Here is a 22050-nt window from a genome sequence, read left to right on the forward strand (position 1 = left end):
CAATATCAAATAAAAGGATCCTACACCAAAATAACTTGATATATATGGAAACCAAACTTTAATAAACCAATACTACTAATTAATTTTGTTGACAGGTATGCTGAAAACGCTGCAAAGGGGAAATGTATGCAAAAATGCACAACATTGTGAATCAGAGTTATTTTTCCTTGCTCCACAAAGTCATTCTCGGGTATAACACTTCTTTCTCACACACATTAAAAGTACACTTCATTTAATATTTGATACTAAATTTTTACTTTAAGTTAAAAAAAAAAAGACATTTCACTTTATATTGGATACTAAGTTTCTTCTTAAAGTTTAAATAATTTCATGTGTATGGAAGAAATTTCCTTTTGAAACCCTATTCTGCGCAAATATCCCCTATTGCAAACATCCTTCATTTCACACAGATTTATGGTTCCATGTACCTAATCTCTCGCACAACTGAATCTATAAAGTTTTAGAATGAATAAAGTTTGAAATGAAACACACTCATACTCCATGTGTTAGCGTCAGTGTACCTTTACATCCCAATATCAAATTAAATGAGATAAAGCAAAAATTCTATCCCTCAAAATATAAGTGAAACCGTCAATTTAAATCTATGCATAGGTATGAAATATTGCAAAATAAAGTTTATATACATTGTTTCGCATTCTTGTTCTCTTGCACAACACTTCTTCCTCACACATATTTCAAAGCACTCTATTTAATATTGGACAATCAAATAAGCCAAAACACTAATTAAGAAGCCAAGCTCACTAATTAGTTCATTAATGTAGGGATTATGTCCATGATGAATTTTTTTTTAATTAAACTCTATGGGTGTGATTTAAGTTGTGATATTGCAAATACTAGGCAAATAAATATTCCATTTTAACTAGTTATTTTATAGCCACATCCACTATGAAAGTCACATATAATTAAAAGTACATCAACATTGGAAACCTATAAATTTCAAGGTACATAAATCAATAGCCCACAAATTTACTATTGAATGATCATATCATTCACATTTACAATCTTGTCATTATAAATACATCAATAATCATATAACAAAAATTTTGAATACACAATGTACTATTCACTAAGGATTGAATTGTCATTTCTTGGCCTTGTTTTTGTTTGCGCTTCCTTATTATTGTTTTAATCCACATGTAAGGGATAATGCATCCCAATCGAATGTTGGTGACCCACCAATTGACCTCCCAACCTACTCCTTGGGTGCTATTCTTCCCTACGGACCTCCGAGCTGCAATGGGGCTATACAATAGAGGAAGAAAGCTAGATGATGGAAAACAACACTCTTTTCTCAAGAGTCTCCTCTCTAATGTGCTCCACCTCATTAAAATCACTATATTTCATAGTCATTCACAATAGAATTCTCTCATCCATACCATAATAGGGCATAAAAGTCCCCTCTCCCATAGCTTGCCCCTTTTTTATAGGACGCTTCATAGGTGACACTTGGCACTTCATGCATAAATAATTGTTTTTATTAATCTAAACTTTGATTACTCACCCACCCATGTGTCACCCTCTCACCAAGGCTCTCCTAAATTATTTACTTAACTTTTTATTCAAAAATATTACTTTCCCCACCCCAACATAGCTCTATATTTATTCTCCTAGTTGTCTCTTGATCCCCCTTTTCTACTTCTTAATATGTGTTCATTATTGAAGTCAACAAAGAACTCTCATATTTGGTCCCCCAACTACCTCCTAATTTAACTATATTTTCCGTTTAGAATGATATTCTTATGTTGGTTCTTGCCACATGGAGGCTCTCTAATTTTTTTTTAATTTAACTTATTAATTGCTTTATTTTTATTCACCATCTCTTTTCTTAATGAGATTTAAACTATTTTAGTATTAATATTTCTAATTAAATCTATACCCCTCTTCCCCACTTTGACCTATAAAAACACATGCACATTATATACGTAATATTTTCCAACATGGGAAGGGTAGAGTTCTCAAGTGGTACAATTTTTTTTCTTCCTATTCTCCCTTTACCCCAAGTTTTGTTCTTGATTTAATTACCTTGGTTCTTAAACCTCATTTACCACCTTATGTATATTAGTAGGATATTCATATCTTGATTATACATAGTAGTTTCTTCTTGATGCCAAGTGTGCCAACTCACATGTGCCCTTCAAGAACTTCCCTTGAAGTTCCAACGATGCTCCACTGCTTTCCCTTTACGCATCTAGTGACTAGGAGGGGAAGATCTAGGTGCAACGACAAAGACCACTATCTTCTCCTATGATTCCCCTTATAATGAGACTAATGGTGCTAAGGATTGAAGGATCCACCTCGATGCACACCGCTAAATAAAAATCCTTGTGAGCGGCATAATATGGTGCTTGACCCCATGGAAACATGATATTCAAGGAGAAGTTATCCCAACCCTTGCAACCCAAGGCACGGCAAAAGTGCTAGCGAGTGGAATCAGGGACACTATCCCACCCCTCCCATAAGTTTCCATCTATCCATACAGCCTCATTACCCATGTTGAATCATTTGGCTAAGCAACTAACCTATGCATGTAGCCACTAACATGTCATTAAAATTTATAGTAAAAATTCAAACTGAACTTTAAAATTTCAAAGACAAAGTATTCAATTCCATCAAACCAAAGGTCGTCGCCTCATCACATATCCATGCATATGGTCATCCCCTTCCATACTCGATAATAATCAATAATAATGTTTCACAATGTTAGTCATTGACGTAATATCATATGTTAACATGACATTGTCATCAACATCGTGGTTCGTCGAGCTATAATTAATGTAAATAGCCAACATAATGAATACATAAAAAAATTAGACATACTCATAATACACATTCACCACAACTTTTATCATCATAACATCAAATAGAAAACACAATATATCCATCATAGCTATTATCATCGTAACATCAACTAGAAAACCTTAATATCCATCACAACTATCATCATCATAACATCGACTAGGAAACAAACACATCCATCACATCACTAATAGTAAGAGTCAAGTATTTGGATCGTCGACCTGAGGTCCTCCAAGAATAATCTATGAGCCTTAAGGCATATATAATGCTAATGTCATATCAGGGTCAATCAACTAGAGAGGGGAACTACAATTAATATGTAGTATTGAGAGGTATGCAGAAGAAATGTGAAAAGTGGAAATGTATCCCTCTGCACCCCCATTCTCCTATGCATACATACACCCTCTTCTACACATATTTCATTTGGCACAGATTCACTTCTCCATGTACTCGTTCTCCCACATAACTAAATTTGTAAATTTTAAAATGAAAAAATAAATAAAAATAAAGTGTTAATGGTTCTCTCAGAGCACTCATTGCCGAAATTACACCCCGAACCTCGTTTCTTATGTAATGGAGCTTCTTGGAGCACTACATCAATATCAGTATCAAATAACTAATCAATGGAATGACCACTTACAAAATTAGCCTTTTTTTTATTTTAAAATGATTTGTGAGGCAATGAAAAATATGGAAAAAAATTGAGCTCCACAAGGGAATTGTGTCACATCGAGGCTCATTCAACTAATTGGAAATTATAAGTAAGATTTCCAAAAAATAGGAATAGTCAGCATTTTCCTAAAACATTGGTTAAAGTTACAAAAAACTCGTGAAAATAACAACATCCAAGGAGGAAGTTTATGTTCATTTTTCCATGCACTTTTTTACTCACACAACAACTTTTCATCACGCGCATTAAAATACACTTCATTTAATATTGGATAATAAGTATTTAATTCACAAATGTCAGACTATAAATGCACAAAGTATTCACCAAGCGTGCATACCAAGATTCACTGTTTCTACTTTGATAAAAAAATTAAACCGTACATCAAATGATCAGCAAAGTAATGTTGACGCAACTTCTTCGCATCCTAATATCAAATAAAAGGAGGCCATGTCAACATAAGTTAATATACATGAAAAACCAAACTTTTGATTCCCCAAACTTTAATAATTCAATATTGGTAATTAATTTTATTGAGAGGTATGTGGAAGAAGTCCCGAAAGGGGAAATATATGCAAAAATGAACAATATTGAGTGTCAAAGTTTCTATTCCTTACTCCACATAACCATTTCCTTGCACAAAACTTATTTCTCACACACATTAAAAAGACACTTCATTTAATACTAGATGTTAAGTTTTTTAAAAATGACATTTCATTTAATATTGAATACTAAGTTTCTGCTTAATGCTAAAATAATTTTATGTATATGGAAGAAATTTCCCTCTACACCCTCGTTCTCCAGCACATACCCCCTCTTACACACATCCTACATCCTTCATTACACACAAATTTATGTTTCCATGCACCTATTCTCCCACATAGCTAAATTTATAAAGGTTTAAAATAGAAGAAAGTTTAAAATGAAATGCACTAGTAGTCCATGTGTTAGTGTCATTGTACTTTTGCATCATGATATCAATTAAAATGAGCTAAAAATAAATTCATGTCCCAAACTTTAACAATATAAACCGCTAATTTGAATTTATGTGGAGGTACCCCTCTTCCACACATCCTTCATTGCACACAAAGTGGAGGTACCCCTCTTCCACACATCCTTCATTGCACACAAATTAACTGCTCCAGCTCCATGTACTTTTTCTCTTGCACAACTAAATTTGTAAAAGTTTAGAATGCATTTCCATGTACTTTTTCTCTTGCACAACTAAATTTGTAAAAGTTTAGAATGCAATTTTTTAAATGTCAATGTCACTCTCAAACAAGGTACTCACCAATGAAATGTTCCCTACCCCCACCTTACGTAAAGTAATGTACCACCACCTTACTTAGTCACGCAGAGCACTATATGCATTATGTCAATGCCATTGTCACAACACTTACAAATGGAACAACCACTTACAAATTTAATCTTTTCTATTTTAAAATGTTTTGTTAGGCACTGCCAACTACTTGAAAAAAGAAAAAAGAAAAAAAATCACTCTCCACTAGAGGAATTAGCTCACATCAAGTCTCACTTAACCCATAGAAAATTAGAAATAAGATTACCATAAATTAAAAAATTATACTTCAATTTACTAGAAAGATAAGATTATTCAACATTTGCCATAAACTTTGATTAAAGTTAAAAAAAACTCACCAAAATACTTGGAAATCAAGGGACTTTCACCTTGAAAAAGGTGTTATAATCCTTGGCCATGCACTGACTAATAACAAGATGATGATTAAGAATAACAATATAATGAAGATGATATTAAGAATCAAAGTGCAAGTGTTTTTAGAAAATGAAAATGAGAATAAGAATATTGCAGTTTGTAAAATCTTGTATATTATTTTATATTTAATATTTTTTTATCATTAATTTTTTAATAAATTATAATTTATAAAATTTCAAAATAATAAATTCTCAATCCTAAACTTTTTCATCAACATTTTCATATATTTATTTATTAATTATTATCTTCTTAATTCATGGAAATTTTAGAAATTTTAGGAGAAAATCACAAGGTAGTATTAGATTGACGTGTTTTGAACTAGCCAGACTGAGTAATAAGTTATAATCCATTCCCCTACGGGTGATCATTCATTGTGATGCCATGTTAATGATGAATGGTCATCTGGCTTCCCATGTACATTCGTTCCATCCCAGTACCAATCATGAAAAGTTATGGCGCGACGAGCATCAAATGATCCAGGGTGTGAGTATGCCTGCTTTAAATCCCTCAGAGTATGTATCATTGCCTAGGAAGGCCCTTTGCATGCATGATTGTGTTCATCACCCTGCGTCAACACCGGCCTCATTTAGAAATGCCTTTGTTTCAAGATTATTCTGCCACCTTCGTAGAGGGCTTGGATATGAAAGGTTCCATTATCCATGCCGGTCGTGATCATAGTGGTAGTGCACTTGCAGGCTGGGCCAAACGTTACATCTAACTATGGGTTCCCTCCCGCCGAGCTCCTTTACATGGACATTCTGGGGCACATTTCAACCTGCACGCTTACTTCTGGTAATTTGGCTCATGCCTTAGCTATCTTTCGCCATTTTTGTTTCTAAGTAAATGTGAGATTTTTTCTGTCGGCGGGAATCAGTCCCACCAGGACCGGTAGCTCTCTGTTAATGAGGGAGGGGGTCCATTTGGTTAACTCCACAGTCTTTCACTCCTCATTATAGACATAAACTTATCAATGGCTTAAATGCTATCATGGTCCTCACTATGGTAATTACTAGCTTTATGGAGCGTTGCTCTGATCCTCAGAGTATCCAGCACTCGATTGCAACAGTTCTGATTTTTGGAAAGTTGCTCCAGTCCTCTACTCATCCTAAGGAACAACGGGCAGGACGTGGCTGCAGAGTGCGTGGTCTCGTTGGGCTCAAAGGAAGGATTTTGTGTCATAGCTCATCGGCGGTTCATGGTCATCGAGCTCGTGGTCGCACAACTCTCGGTTGCATGGAGCAGGCACGACGCTAGCGAAGTTGCCTCCTCAAAGACGGGCCTGGCTTCAACCTGTTTGAGTCAAGACTAATTAGGTTTTGTCATGTGGCTTAGAAATCTTTATATTTTCCTACAACTGTTCTCTCTTCAGCCTCTGTCAAACATGACCTTTTTGTAGTTTGTGCTCATCTAGTGAGTAATGGCGTGTGTGCATGCTTTCCTGTGTATATATTTTGGTATTCTTTTTGTCATGGATAATGTAATGATTAGGAAAGACTTATATAATCTTGAGACATTGAATTTGTGTTATTGGTTTTCTTTCTAAATTAATAACACAAAACTATATTCCATAAATAATGAACAGACTACCCTTTACACAAAAATAAATTATAATCATTTATATCAGTCGAAAAAAATAAATTATAATCTATTTATGGAACTTTAAAATAATAAATAGTGTACAATGTAAGGCCATGATTTTTATCCATAGAAACAATTAAAGATTCAAAATTTACTTTGCCTAATCTGTTCACATTGTCTTATTATTAATTCACATTGAATTGGTTGACATGGTCTTATTATTGCTTGACATTGTGTTATTATTATAATTAAGCGACTTTTTTTCAATTTATATTTTTTAAAATATATCTATGGTTTTTTATATATAATTTAGCATCTTCAAAAACCATTTATGTTATAAAAAAGTTTACAGTCAAACTTGTAATTCATACCATGCTTAATTTGGAACAAATTTAACCAAAACACTACAAAAAAACATCTTCGAATAATCTATATATATAATAGTTCTTTATATTTCTTGTAAATACTAAAGAAAGGCATTGTGCTCACTTGAAACACTAAAGAAAGGCATTGTGCTCACTTGAAACTTTCAATATGGGCAACTAGAGCTATAATTTTGTTAATGAATGTAGAGACAATATATATTAACAATTAAATTTTTTTTAAAAATGATATTAATAAAAAAATACATTAATAAAATTATAATTTTAAAAACAAATAATATTTAATACTTTAAACATTAATAGAACTATAACTCCAAAAATATTAATCACCCCAAATTCCAATACCCAAAAACACGTAGTCCTCATACAATTTCACTTTATACAATTTCACTTCACTCCTCCCAAAGAGTCTGATTTGATTTATTAATTTACATTGATGAGGCTACACAGATAGCGTACATTGATGAGGCTACCCAGATAGCCTACATCGTCATGTAGTGTCATTCATTTCCTGGCCGACCTGTAGCTGAGAAGTTCATGTGGATACGCTTATCGTCGTTCACGAATCACGAGCTGTCCTCTGGTTCTTCCGAAATAAAAATATTATTGTTGGGTAAAAATGCACTGGTCAGAACTTCACTGTGCGTTAAAAATATGCTCAACGTTAAAACATTAAAAGGGGGAGATTCCTGGCATGTACAATAATACGTTTCCAAAACATTGAAATGACAGCTATTTAATGTGACAGATTCCTTCAGAAGCTTGCACAAAATTTTAAGAATATTGGAGTGACAAATCTTTCCCAGGAGAATCTCCCGCATTCAAGTTTCAAGCAGAAAACTCGCCACTTTACTGTTTGAATGCAACAGGTTTTTATCCATTGAAATGATGAATTCCCTGCTCAAAACTTTGCACATTAATATTATGTAAGGCAACCTGTAACTCCAATATTGCACATAGCTCCTATCAACTGTCGAAACCTCACCTTCTATATTGTCTGCTATTGCCTGAAAAATGCAGATGCACGATATGGTCTACAATAATGCAATGCCATTGACAGTTGGATCATGACAACTGTGTGCCGGTTGTTTTACAGTGGTTTTAATTTTTCCCAACGACATATATCAATTGCCAACTATTATTATCGCAGCAATCACGGAAGTGGTGGGTTAGTTTGTGATAACTATATTAGCATAAGAAATGGTTGTTTGATAGGGGAGATAACTGGAAAGGTATTGGTTTTTTTTTTTTTTTTTTTGTTATTTTGTTGACCTGAGAGATTTATTTTACAGTATGATATAATATGTAAGAATAGTGAAATAATATTCCGTCATTAAAATTAAAATTTTATTATATTTGCTAAAATAAAAATTAAAAAAAAAATCCTATATAAAATATTTAAAAAATATTAATTCATACAAAATTTACACTAAAAAAAAATTAGATCTCTCCATTCATATTAAATCTTTATTTAAAATAAATCTATACGAATTAGTATATTCAATATATTCAATTCAGTTGTATTTTGCATATGATTTTACAGTATAGAACGTTAATTGAATAAGTAGGTACTTGAGCAATGGTCATGTTCGATTTTGATAAAGATTTATGGTGAGGTAACATGTTACAGTATAATCCATACCATTTGTAAACTTCACATTATAGCCTTGTGGTCCTTGGGGAAGATAAATTTGCAATCTCCCTTTTATAAAGTAAAATAACGTAATTCATGACATTCAAGTTTCAAATCCTCCTGGATCAAGGTTAAAAACAAGAAAACGACATTATAACCGTGTTGTTTATCCCAGAAAAGTACGCAGGCATAAATAGCCAGAATTTAAAGGTGGTTACTGTTAAATTGTATAGGTATAAAGTTTATATGGTGTTTTCTTGTCTTCCTTGTATAGGTATAAAGTTTATATGAGCACATGAGTGTATGGTACTGCGGTCGGGGCTGTCGGATGTCACGTTCCCGGCTGCGTTCGAATTTCATTATGGTGGCATTGTAGGGCAGCAATATGTAAACAATGTGATTGTATATTGATATTATATGATGGATGTATATAGTGTATATAATGTATTCTGGCTCAATACATACTTTTTTGATACTAGCCCTTCATTTTAAAAAAAAAATATAAAGTTCATATGGTTTTTTTGGTCTTCCTTTCTGGGACTTAGCCCTCCATTTAAAAAAAGAAAGTATAAAGTTCATATGGTTTTTTTTGGTCTTCCCTTCTGGGACGTCTTTCTGGGGTGTCATTTCGAAGTGTCAGGGCCCGTAACTAAACATACTATTCTTGTAATTAAGGATAATTCCAGTAATCCAGGATGACATAATGTTGCTATTCCCAGTTTAATTTAGATGAGATTGGGATATCATTTTTGCTCAAAATACTATTCACTCAAACCTAACTCTAGTAGATTATAGGCATTCCTATAATCACTCAAACTGCCTCTAATAGATTGTTTACATTCGTTTCCTCTAACAGATTATATTTATATATAGATGTATTTATTTATTATAAAAGAAGATTATTTCAGAAAATCCTTGACAATGATTTTGGCTTTAATTTGTTTATATCTTCTTTGGGGAGTAAGGGTTTGATCAGCTGATTCGATCCAAATTCGTTTTGCATTCGATCAACTGACTTCATCCGAATTCATTTCGAACTTGAAACTAATTCCGCCCTGATTCGAGCTTACGATGTTTAAAAAATATACAAAAATAAGAATTGCTAAATATGTTTAGCTTTGTTATAATTTGAAAAGAAAAATCAGTAAATATACATCATTATTAATATATATATATAAATCATTTGAATATTCATTTTAATTAATATATTTCAATTTCAATTTCATATTTATATGTATGGAGAGAGAAAAATGATAAGTAAATATATATAAGAGACCAATAAAAATCAATTACTTCAAATAAAAAACAAATAAATAAAATTGATATGTGAAATTTAAAAAATATTAATAAAAAATTAATGGTTAACAAATATTTAAATAACAAAAAAAAGTTAATATGAATATATAATCCATAAATAATATATTTCAATTTCAACCATTATATTATATATATTTAAAAAAAACTATGTTTATATAAGTCGTTGAAAAATAAATTCTTATGTTAAAATATTTCTAAGTATTATTATTATTTTACAGTTTTGGACATTTTTGTTTAAAATATATTTGAAATTGTGTGTTTCTAGTTAGATTTGTTGAAATTCAGTTCATTTATACATTGAAAAATGTAGCTATCTATTGTACATTTAAAAGTGTAATTTAAATAATGAAAAATTACACATATATGAGAAAAAAACAGAATAATCTATCTTATATTTATCAAAGATCCAAAGTTCAAAATTTGTAAATTGCATTCCTTTTTTTCAAACTTTAGACCGCTAAATCTATAGTTAAAACGAATCTAATACATAAATCAACTTACTGGAAAACCAATCAAATTATGAAAAACAAAAACCAATAAAATTATGAAAAAATCACAATCAAATTTGTAAGTCCACCACGACGAATCTATATATCTCTCGTAAGTACCAAAGCAATATACTGTGCCCGCTGGCAGCTCCCAAATATCCGGCAATGCCTGCTTAGCCATATAATTTCACACGTCCCAGCGAGTCTCATTTATTAATGTACATTGATGAGACTACCCAGATAGCCTACATCGTCATGTAGCGTTATTCATTTGCTGGCCGATCTGTAGCCTGAGAGGTTCATGCTGATACCCTGATCTCCTTTCACGAATCACGAGTTGTCCTTTGGTTCTTCCCTGGTGGGTAAAAATGCACTGGTCATTATATTACAGTGGGTTAAAAATACGCTCACTGATGTAACATATAAACTCGTTAATATGCTGCTATGGTATGTTGGATGCTATTTTTCTTGAAGTTTTTGGCAGAGGATGTTGTTTTTAATATATTGTCCTGTGCACACCACTTGTGTCTCTATTAAACTATATGCTTATTTCCATTGTATATCACATTTATCTATGCCATCATTCCACACAGAATTCTGAAAGATAAATCTGTACCATGTTGGAGGCCTCTATCATTCCACAACGTATAAACTTCTTACTACGGTATGTTGGGTGCTGTTTTTCTCTTGATGTTGTTTCTGGCGCACGAAATAAAAAGTAGTGTAATGCTAAATCAAAAACCATAATAAGATGGCATTTTAATAAAAAAGTAGTGTAATGCAACCCATTCACTTGTGAGGTTATTATGGATTACATTATGATTCATAAAACCAGCACATTGGATGCTACGTTTCTTGATGTCATTTTTGGTGTTTTGGTGCGCACAATATAAATTGTGCAATGTTAAATCAAAAACCATAATAAAATGACGTTATATCAATAGTAACCACAGATTTTCTAGTTTAATTACTTGATGCTTCTTTGTTACAATAGTCCAGCAGCAATCCATTTTCCCTGGTCCGTGTGAGGTCATTCATGGATTACATAAAATATGAATCGTCAAAATATAATAAAATCCATTCTTAATAGTTATTTTAATGACAAAGCACCCCATGGATCCAAATTAATGTGAAACCAACTGTGTAACGTAATACACTATTCAACCATTTTGACTTTTTTACTTCAGAAGTAGCAGTTGATCATAAATATTCTTGCTTCAACTGAAAGCGGGTTTATGATTGATATGGTATATCATTCTTCCTTCTATAATCTTAAACATGCAGAAACATAGAAAAAAATGCACCATACACAGTAATTTCAATTACATACTGACAATACGATCAAAGAGATCAGCTATAAAATCTATAAAATGAAGGTTAAAATAATTTGCAATGGAGCATCCATTGCAGTGATTATCATAATCGTTTGTTTAACCACTGTTTAATTGAAATTATATGTTCACCGAATCAGGTAATTCCTTTCCCACCAACCAATGTAACTTTGCTCCATTGCAGTGATTATCATAATCGATTGTTTAACCACTGTTTAATTGAAATTATGTGTTCACCGAATCAGGTAATTCCTTTCCCACCCACCAATGTAACTTCAAAAACTTGATAGTGCTCTTTAATTTCCTTAATTACTTTGCCTCGTATAGAGTAAACCTCTTGAATATCCATCCACATTCATCAGATACTCCCAGTTGCATTCAATTTCAGATCTTGAGTACAAAACTTTCATAACTAGGTGAACGCAACTTCAAAAACTTGATAGTGCTCTTTAATTTCCTTAATTACTTTGCCTCGTATAGAGTAAACCCCTTGAATATCCGTCCACATTCATCAGATACTCCCAATTGCATTCAATTTCAGATCTCGAGTACAAAACTTTCACAACTAGGTGAACGCATCAATCCACACTTCTTAAAGGCAAATGGTGCAAGTGCAGACAGCAAGTTAGCATAAAGCATTGCCAACAAATTTCACCAACCACTAAGAAGTTCAAGTTATTCAAAACTGTCCCAAGAGATTCACACATAATTTCTCACTGAATCAGGTTCTAAAAGGAATTATGTTCCCTGTCAACCTTTTAAATTCGCAAGATTTTCGAAACTGCGCTGTAATTTTCTAAATTGCTTTGCTTTGTATACCGCTTGAATATCCATCCACGTTCATCAGATACTCACCATTGCATTTAATTCCACATATAGTGTTTACAAATCTTTCATAACCAATTGAACGCATCAATCCACCCCTTCCTAGAGGCAAAAAGTGCATGTACATATACCAAGAAGTTCGACTTATTGAAGACTGTCCCAAGCGAATTCCAAGAAAAAGAACCCACCATTCCACAAGTTTGGGCCTTCTATCCAACTCACATTTTGGAAACATTTTTTCCTAAGAAAGAAACTATTCAAAACTACCTCTCATCTTAGTTTTTGCCACACAAACTATGTCCACATTATGGGAAGAAAAGCAATTCTCACAGATTTGCCCACTCCAGCAGAAAAATGGGAGAAAGAAAAGCGAATAAAAACGCATCATGCCATCTTCCATGGGATGCAATTACTTACAAATTATCTGAGAAAGAACAAGAATTTAAGCCATGAAACTAGTGAAAAACAACATTTTTGTATCAGAAGAATATTTGCTGAGATTATGAAATTTGTAAATATAATGTTAACACTGAACAGTAGACCTAGCTTATGTGAACTAGAAATTGGTACATGTACAGCTCTTTTACAACATAATGGGTCCTTTCTTAGGAAACCCCATCTCTGTAGTCTGTATAAACCATTGGAAATGTACAGAGATTGAAAATGGAGATACATGCTTATAACCAGAAAATCAATGAATCTGGTGATAAATGTTCAATAAATCAAAGTTGGAGGGCCAAATCAGGTTGTGAATCAACCAACATTCCAGAAGACTGCCTAACTGGAGACCTTGGAGATTGAAACCCTACATTCAAATCTGGTGGAATCAAATTTGAAAAATCAGATGTCTGTTGAGAAGGATGTTTTGAAGGTAAAGACTGCCATAGTTGTTTTTGAGATTGGGATGTATCAGCTCCCATTGGTATCTGCCTGCAATTAAAAGGACTCTGTGTGGTTGAATTTGGCAATTCTACCATCAAGTTTACACCTCCCTGAGAAGTGGCATGAGATGACAGATTCTGAGGATGCATCCAGCTCAGCTGTGAACGCATATACAGAGGCATGTCCATGGGTGCCTGCTGTTGAATAAATTGAGGAACACTACTAAAAATGCCTGATAGTTTTGTATCACCATATGGTTCCCTGGCCACACAATTGGAATTACCATCCAACCTTCTATCAAAACCAGTGCTGCCAGAAGTTGTCGTCTGGACACTTGAAACAGGTTGCACATGTTCAGCTGGTTTGGCAGATGCCCATTGCATAAGTCGGTTACTTCTGGAGACAATCTCAAGCAATTTTGACTGGGATACATCTGAGGTAAATTTTGCACCTGCCAGATTGACTTCACTGGATTTAGCAATTGATGAAGCTGATTTCAACTCACTCTGTTTGACTCCTTGCAAAGGCGTTTGAAAATTTATATTGTTGGCTGACTGTGAACTCATAGATAGAGGAACAGGTAACCCAGTAGATTGAGACAGAGATACTAGTCCTGTAGATTGAGCAACTGTTGCCACACTCGACAGTGCAGAGGCTTGATCATTTGTTGCTTGATTAGCTGCACAAAGATTTAATTTAGCCTTGGTTGCAGTAAAGTCACTTGAAACTGTACTTGTCTGAGCCAAGGTCTGTTGATCCTTGATCTCCTCACGCAATAACAAAGCACCAGGAGGAGCTTCAGCTGTAACAAAAAAGAAAAAAACACGTTGTTATGCAATCGCATTGAAGGCAATGAAGATAATAATATTTTGAATTTCACATTAAATGGTACATCAATTAATATTTCCATACCAGTATTTTGCAAAATAGAACCTTGTACCCTTCTAGATGTGTGGTCCAGATTGATTTCTTTTGTAGAAGAAATCTCCAATTGTTCATTCATGCTTCTTTTCCTTCCACGACACCGTCCAACCTTTAGAAACTGTGGTCCATATTTTCTTGATTTCAACGCAGGAACACTTTGCCCCCCTTTTTTTGTTGGGCTCAAGAAACTATGTCGCCTCTTGGTAGTGACCTTGGATGGAGTTAGAACATCAAATTTCTTATTATTGTACTCTTGGCTGACATTTTTTACCAATTGATTTAGTGCATATGCCTGCTCCAAAGATTTGGGTGTTATTTGTAATAAACCCCTCAATATCTTATGAGTTGATGACATCACAAGTTCAATTTCCTCATCGATTGTTAGGGCGCTATCTTGCCTTACAATGGTTGAATCAGTGGAAGGAGAAGCTGGAAGGTTCATTTCAATTTCTGGGCTCATTGCAAACGATTCATTTAAATCAAGTAAATATCCAGGTCTTTCTGTAATAGACCTATAGACATTAGGCAATTCATTGCCACTTGAAACCTTGCTAGTCACTACCATCTCAACTTTTAGAATATGCTTGCAAATATTGCCATTTAGGGCCCATTTGCAATTAAAAAAGTGTAGGTTCTGCCATTTATAGATGACATGATACCATGTATCACGAGTTGCTGTAGTTTGGCTACGAACCAAATACTCACTTTCCTTGTTTCCATCAGCCATACAATCTTCATCTGGGATATTCTTTGCTTTGCACTTACTTAAATTTATTTGTTGCTCAATTTTTGAAGCTCGGACAAAACCAGCATTTTTTAGACATTGCATGTGAATGTAATACAACTCAACCTTTTTTAATAAAAGGTGCAACAGCCAATCCACCCTTCTATGGGACGCATTATTCTTCTCACAGAGGTACCTTTGCTTTAGATACCGGTGATAAGATTCGATAGCATTATTAGTATCCTGGTTGGAATGTGGGAAGTCCCTATATGCTTTTGCCCACATATCTGGAAAAAAAACATATATTAGATGCGAAAAAACAATAGAAAATGGTGAATTACAAAATAAATTGATAAAATGCAACCTTAGGAAACTTACATAGCTTGTTGTTGTTTAACCAGTTGGTTGCAAAATAATCCAAAAACACAGTTTCTTCTTTGAATTCATCAAAGAAACTTTGAATTTCATGTTGCACAGATGCATCATCTTCACACGAATGCATGATTAATCCCAGAGCACGGAAGATACGGACTTTATTTTCCTTTCCCCTGACTTTCGTTCCAACATTTTTCAACCAGGCTCTACGGACATGCCATACACACAACAATAGTGTACAGTTTGTGCAAGTCCTGAAATAATATAACATTATAAGAGAATATCCTTGAACATTATTGCTTTTTAGCTCTTCTAAAAAGAAAAAACTGGTTCACCTTAATGCCTCGATTTTCGCTGCTGCATCATCTGTGATGACAACTCGGACATGCCAATCTAGGTTTTCCTTTTTCCCATTTGCAAATAATTGCGACATCCATTTACAAATATCAGGAGTACCATTCCGTGATGATATTACCCATGCCACTGGAATCCCATTGTGATGATCATCAAAAGCCATTATGGTGTACAGTTGATACTGCATTACAATAAGAAAACAAGATTATAAGCATATAAGAGGACGACATTGAAATAAAGTAGAATAAATGAAGTTTTGGTAAATATGTTTACCCCATATTTGTTAGTGCTAAAAGTGGGTTCCATTGATAACATGTTGTTGTGTGAGTATCTCACCATCATTGAAAGCATACACTTAGTTTGTATGCCTATAATGAAAGGAATGTTTTTAACAACATCTTGTTGTTGGTAGAAGAAAAAGCTCTCTGGGCACTCACTAACCCAACAATCCACACTCATTGGATCATTTTCATGCTTCACATACTCTAGGCTCTTGATATTATTGTACATGTTTGACACATCCTTTTTCTTGTCATGAAAGAATCTCGAGGTGCCCCTGTGAAAAGCTCACCAGATCCATACCTTAAATCAAAGATAAATTTTTTCCCAGATCATCGTAGCATTAAAACCATCACGAACCAAATCTTCAACAATAGTTCGTATATGCTGTGTTAAATGCGGCGCAAAATTGAATTTCTTGGGCATGTCATTTGCCTCATTTCCATGACAAACCACATTTTTTTCATCAATATGTCTGCATGCTGTATATATTAGAACGACATCATTTGGTCTAATAGCAAGTCGTCGCATAATAAAGTGACACTGACAACCAACTTTGATGCTGTGACGTGGAAGACGTTTCTTAGTTGTGGATCCAAGTTCAGCCACGTTGCTGGATTGTACATGATTTGGACCATAGGCACACCTATATCTGTGATCAACAATTCACCAAAAATTAAATAAAAAAATTTATGCATGTTTGACATAGTGAACTTAAAATCAAAATTTTATATATATATATATATATATATATATATATATATAGATAGAGAGAGAGAAAGAGAGAGACTCACACAACATATTCTAGATATGTTGAATAATTTGTCCTCTTGATATCCTTCACATCTTTAATTTTTCGAATTTTAGCAACAAATTGAGTAGGTGTGGGTTCCCTCATTTGCTCTCCCCTTATAAAATCCTCAAGTCGACAATATGGAATAGTTGCGACTTGGTCTCCTACTACTTCTGTCCATGTCAAATCTTCCGCTGAAAACTCTATCATCCCTTCTGGGTCCTCAACCTCCAACTCATTGATCAATTCCCACTTCCTCATTCTTCAAATCCCTATACAAATGAGGGAACACGAATATTGACTAAACATATGAGCAACAGTTCATACTATGAATATTGAACACCACTTGAAATGCAATTTTTGTAGTGTGTAGAATTTACACTGAAGACCCCACCAGATATAAACACATTTACAGCATAATTCCCTATCTCCCCTTCAATATTTCCTACCCATGCACAAAACAGTATTATAGACTTTCAAATGCTTCATCTTGGTATAATCAATACATTGCTGAAAGAAACATAATAACATGCAAAATCTGTTGCAAAGAAAAAACTGTTATACAACTTTAGTCAGTTTGTTCCACTTTGTTATGCTCAGATGAAGTCCAAAACAATTACATAACAAAGTGTCCATATGATATGCATGTTATTTTTTTAGAAGCTTATGATTGATTCTCCTAGGGGAGATTACTCTTTAAGTGGCATTGCATTCAAGGGCTGGCAGTTAAGATTACAGCTGGGCTTGGCATTTTTGGGAAAGATGTAGAATCTTTCAAAATTGTAGCCAAAATGGTTAAGCTAGCTATTTTTGCCTACACAAGGCGAGACAACTTGTATATTTCTTGATATATATTTGTTCAGTAGTGAAATATAAGATACATCATCTACAATTCACTTGAAGCACATTCCTGTGAAGCACATTCCTGTGACCTCCACATTCCTGTGAAGGATGAGTCCTCTACCACAATTTGGCTTGACAGCTCTTCAGGTTAATTTTGTTTGGTTTATCCTTCGGTAGAATAACTAATTTTTGCATGAAATGTGATGCGGTCTAAAGAGTGTTTGTCTCCCTGACTTTGGATGTTAGCCATGGTTTTGGATTCTCCTTAACTCATCAGCTAGCTCTGGTATTCTTCCTGATCCAAGAGATCTGCTGTTGAATAATTTCAGGTAGTGGATTCAAGTCTTTGGAGGCGTATAAGTCCGGATTCTTCAGTGTTGATATTAAGCTACAGGCAGGTTATACAGCTGGAGTCATCGCAGCACTCTATGTAAGTTGCATTTCAGCGTTAAATTATCTTTTCCTGGAACTTGGTTTGTTCATGAGGATTGCTAATGTCATTCAAGTTGCATAAAGAAAATGGAGCTGCATTTTAGAAACATGGTGGCTGATGCATATTACATAAATCTTACGTCCTAAATAATAATTTGGAGGTGCATGGTATTTCCATATGCCAAATGCAGATTTAAGTGACTATTGGTATAGATGGGTTTGTATTAGTGTTTTTATCATTGTTATTTTCTAATTTCAAGGTTACAGTCAAGCCAATACCAAGTTAGTGTATGAATCTCTTATCTATCCTCTTCTAATTATTTTGAGGTCACAGCCAAGCCAATACCAAATTGATGTATGAATCTCTTATCTATGTAGTGTGCGAGATTACTGTCTCTTATGTGTAAATGCTAGTCTCTTATGTGTATTTACGAAGGTACTTATCAGATATGGGGTAGCTTCTTATAGGTATATATCAAGGAACATCTGAGAGATGGGTTTATGTCCATTGATCATATGTTTACCAGGGAGAGGTCTAGCTAGGTGTGAGCTGCTATTTTTGTACAATGATCACAAGCAAGTATTTCTGTGTGCCTTTGCAGCTCTCCAATAACTAGGAGTACCCAGGTCACCATGACGAAATAGACATTGAGTTCCTGGGGACAACACCAGGAAAACCCTACACCTTATAGACCAATGTTTACATAAATGGAACAGGAGATGGGCAGGTTCTCACAGGCAGGGAGTTGAAATTTCATCTCTGGTTTGACCCAACTCAAGACTTCCATAACTACAGCCTTCTCTGGACTCCAAGTTATATCATGTAAGCCTGATTATTGTGTAACATTCTATGTAGTTTTTGGTTGCATTGCAGCTCTGATCCAACTCACCATGTTGATCTATGGCAGCTTCTATGTAGATGATATTGCTATCCGAAAGTACCCAAGAAGAATTTCATCTACTTATCCATTGAGGCCACTTTGGGTATATGGATCAGTATGGGATGCTTCCTCTTGGGCTACTGAAAATGGCAAATACAGAGCAGATTACAAATATCAGCCATTTGTTGATATAAGAGAAGTCGATGGCAAGGCGGTTCCTATGACTTCAGAGAAGGTCTCACATTTCACAGCCTACAGGTAAAGTTGCTGTTTGCATTAGTGATTTGTTGTACTGGATCATTTTTTTACTGATAATGGTCAAATCTCTTCAATTCATAAAGTAATAAATTCATTTATCATAGTATACATATGTTCAAGGGTGGCAAAATACTTTACTTTTCTTTTGTATTAAATGTTGGCATGCAATACAAGAGTTGCTTACTTCTTGGTTACTTGAAGAGTATCTAAACAGAACTTTGTATGAATGAAGGTTTGGCTTTTGGGAAACTTGCAAAAGGAAAATCCCTAAACTTTCAATGCATTTAGCAGTTCCATTTTTTTCCCTTTATACCTGAGCTTTGGTCCAGTTGACAACAGCTACTTCTAGACAAACAGTAGGAAGAGGCAGGAATGTTTTAAGGAACTTTCCTTTTATGGAGTTCAATCTTTCGGAATCATAGTTCTAAATATTTTTTCTTCTTCGACATGTGAACAACATCCATGCATTTTTGCCATTCTTCAAATAGTAGTTACAGAGATGTACTGAAATAATATGTAAAATTTATATGCTTATATTGCCTTGGATGCATTGTTGTTGAATAATCACTTTGACAATCACCTAATATTGGCCTGGCACTTGTTGCATAATCCTTTCAAAAAGCACCCAATCAACTAATGAATTTAGTTTTCAGATTTTAACCTCAAAATGTTTACCATTGCCACAAGGAAACAAAGGACAGTAAACAGTTCTGGACGCAGCTACAGGTTATTGCCTTGCTAGTACATGCTGGATTGATCTTATCGATTCTTTATCAATTGCACATTCATTTTCTTTAAGGGCTGCCCATGAAGTACTCTTGCGGCCTCCCCATATGCCAGCATCTAGTCTTAAAAACAAAGATTTTAAGCATGTTTTTCCCTAAAATCAACAAAGCAAGAGCCATGATATTAATTATGCAAATGATAAAAAATGATCACCGGATTTGGTAACTACAGTGTCTAAACATGCTATTTTCAAATTAGAACCAAGCAAAAGCATTTTTTCATTTCTGACCGAAAACAAATTATATATGCATTTTTAGTTATCTCCTGTCCTCTTATATTTGATATCCATATTGAAGATCTTCTTGTCCTTAGACTGTTGGTTGTGCTTACTCATATTGCTAATTGAGGGCATTGTTAGAGAGTGTTCAGATAAAATACCTTTACCTATATTTGTTTCACATTACATGTTGGAAGACATCTTGTATGTTCAGTCAACCATTCATCTTCTATACTTTTCCTCATTCTTCATCTTCTCTTATGCTTTCCTTTTGCCTTATTTTGTTGGCCTTTGTAATCCATGCCTTTTGCTATTGGGTCAATTTTTTTACATTTCCTCCATTTCTATTAGACAAATCTACCGTTGACTCATAGGAAGGCAGACAATGACTCTGGTATTCATCGTACCAATAATTAATTTTTCCCTACCATCTGAGAAGCCTTTCAACTATATAATCATGTGGAGCTTCCCTATATTTATTTGAGACAGACAATAAGTTTTGTGTTCTATATTTCCTACTACCTTATTGACAGGGTTTTGTGGTAAATATATTACTTTCTTGTGCTCTTATCATCCTGTTGCAGCCGAACCTTTTTGGAATTCAACTTCAATCTATCTATATCTTTTGACTGCCATTAGGTTCTTCTTCTCAGTTTACCTTCCATTCATTAATGTTGATTTGACCTCACGGGGGTGATGGTTGGAGGGAACTTAATTCCTGTTTTTTCATGTTAATTTTTAACCTGCATTCTAGATCCTTAGGAGTTGGGTTGAAAAAGTTGATTTCCTTATTGTTGGTAATTGCTTGGAGGGCTATGTAAAACTTGTCCGGTGATGTGTTCAGTGCATGAAATCATGGCCCTTGTCACAGCTAGATTTATATACCAACTTCGCAGATTTAAATAAAAATGAATGTTTTATGTCCAGAAGATTCTCTAAATACAGATCTAAGTATGGTTTAAAACCACGATTTGTCATTTGCAGAGACGGATATGGCACCCAAAAGCAGGGCTGCTTCCTGTGCTTTTACTGGCATTATATGATTCATGATCTTTAATACTGTATTGGGTATTGTGATCTCAATTTGCAGGTTAGCCCTGGAGTATTTGAGTGCGAGAATTGGGGCAAAAATAAAATCACTCACTCAGTTTTGATTTCTGAAAATCATATCTAATCTGCTGATAAAGAAATGACAAAATGTATTGATTCCCTGCTGCAGATGTTGCAGCAAAATCAGATTTCAATCGATAGAAGATACCAGGAATGTAACAGCACCGTACCTACCAGGATGTAACAGCACCGTAACAGGAATGTAACAGAGCTCTTGCGCACAGATGTTGCAGCAGTTTCAGATTTCAATCGATAGAAGATACCAGGAATGTAACAGCACCGTACCAGGAATGTAACAGCACCGTAACAGGAATGTAGCAGGAATGTAGCAGAGCTCTTATGCAGCGTCAGTCCGGGTTGCAGAGGAATACCGATTTCGAACGTATGTCTATAGCGTTTTTGCGCGCGGGGAGGTCGACAA

The 22050-nt window shown here is 34.4% G+C and overlaps 1 pseudogene; it reads left to right on the forward strand.

Moving 5' to 3' along the window:
• Nucleotides 1-17768: 17768 nt before the first annotated feature.
• LOC149158824 (putative xyloglucan endotransglucosylase/hydrolase protein 32) lies at nt 17769-21673 on the forward strand (annotated as a pseudogene).
• The last annotated feature ends 377 nt before the right edge of the window (nt 21674-22050 follow it).

This window comes from Pinus tabuliformis, chromosome 5_2, assembly GCF_031772625.1.
Source record: "Pinus tabuliformis cultivar Carrire ecotype Pingquan chromosome 5_2, CPIR1, whole genome shotgun sequence".
NCBI classification, from domain to species: domain Eukaryota; kingdom Viridiplantae; phylum Streptophyta; class Pinopsida; order Pinales; family Pinaceae; genus Pinus; species Pinus tabuliformis.